Genomic DNA, 1501 nt, shown 5'->3' on the forward strand with positions numbered 1-1501 from the left:
GATTCTGTGAGAGAAACAAACAACCAGTTCTAGGAAAAAACAGCCCAAAAGAAGCGACTATGGGAAACATTAGCACTATAACATATACATCAGCTATTTGAAAATAGCGGATCTACAAGCTTACAACGCGTCGCGATGCGACGCGTTGTGAGCTTGTAGATCGGCTATTTTCAAATACAATCTTGCGGGGAAATTATAATAAGCAGACCTGGCAACCCTGATCACTATCTACTTTATATATCTATTTCACGTGTTATTCCAACTACTGGTGTTGTGTATAAAAGAGAAGGGGTGTGTGTTATTCTGCCAGCACTGAAGGAGCTGTCTGGACGAAATAAACCAAGTTTACTCAAGCCTGAGTAAGCCACATAATTGGTTTCCAGTTTTTCTTGCAATAACTGCCAACTTCTCAGAGTTGTTCCATCGTCCATAACGATGCATTGCAGAAGCAGCCGCTGGGTGATCGGGTCGGCGATTCACTGTCTTCTGGTGACAGGACTTCTGGGACAGATCACGGCGCCCATAGAGGGGACGCTAGACTTCACTCCAGAGACAGAGGCAGTCTTACCGGCGCAGGGCTCCCAAATGCGAGGGAATTCAGCACTTCCTGTGGCTTCCGAAATGAAAGAGAATTCGGCACTCGCTGTGAAGATTGACGGGACGTCTTTGAGCTCTCACGCACCAGTGGAGAGGACATCAAGAGACCTCAGGAGGATATCAGCAACCACTCGCAAGGTGAGAGACACGAGAGGAGAAGAATAAGGATTCTCATGCAAAAAGCATCAGCAATATGATTCTTTACCTGCTGCACTTTTCACTGTAGCCTGTTCTCTTCTGTTTTTAACTGCACTATGTTGCACCCACAGGTACATTTTTTATATTTTATATTTTGCACAATATTTTTTATAGCCTGAGGAACATATATATTTGACAGTGTTGTATATTTGACCACGTAAATATAACAGCACCATTCTTGCCATGCCTTGTATATTTACCTTTGTCACTGTTTTGTTTTTATTCAACAATGTACTGTAACTGCCAAAGTTTAAGTTGAATATGAAGGATTCAGTAATAATTATTTTGAAGATTTATCAAAAATGTAATGTAAATGTATGAGGACTGACTCATAGAAACTCGAGTCAGTTTTACTAAGACTAGATGGTTTAAAAGTGGTTAAATTGTGATATACATACATACAGTATGGATAGTAGAATGTACAGATATTTCATGTTTGTATTACAGAACCAGGTGCGGCGCTCTCAAACTCTGTCTGCTGGAGAACAGCAGTATGTTGTGGAGAGAAAAAACATTGTTCTGGAGGCTCTCAACGACCTGGGAATCGACTGTACGCTGGTACGAATCAATACACTGAATAGTTTATAGTCATCATAGATAAAAGAACCATATCTGTTACAGCAGTATATATATATATATATCTCTGTCTCTCTCCCTCTTTCTGTCTTTGTCTACGCCTGTATGTCTGTTTAACTCTGTCTTTGTG

The sequence above is a fragment of the Gymnoscopelus microlampas genome (assembly GCF_963454915.1).
Source record: "Gymnoscopelus microlampas genome assembly, chromosome: 11".
Taxonomy (NCBI): Eukaryota; Metazoa; Chordata; class Actinopteri; order Myctophiformes; family Myctophidae; genus Gymnoscopelus; species Gymnoscopelus microlampas.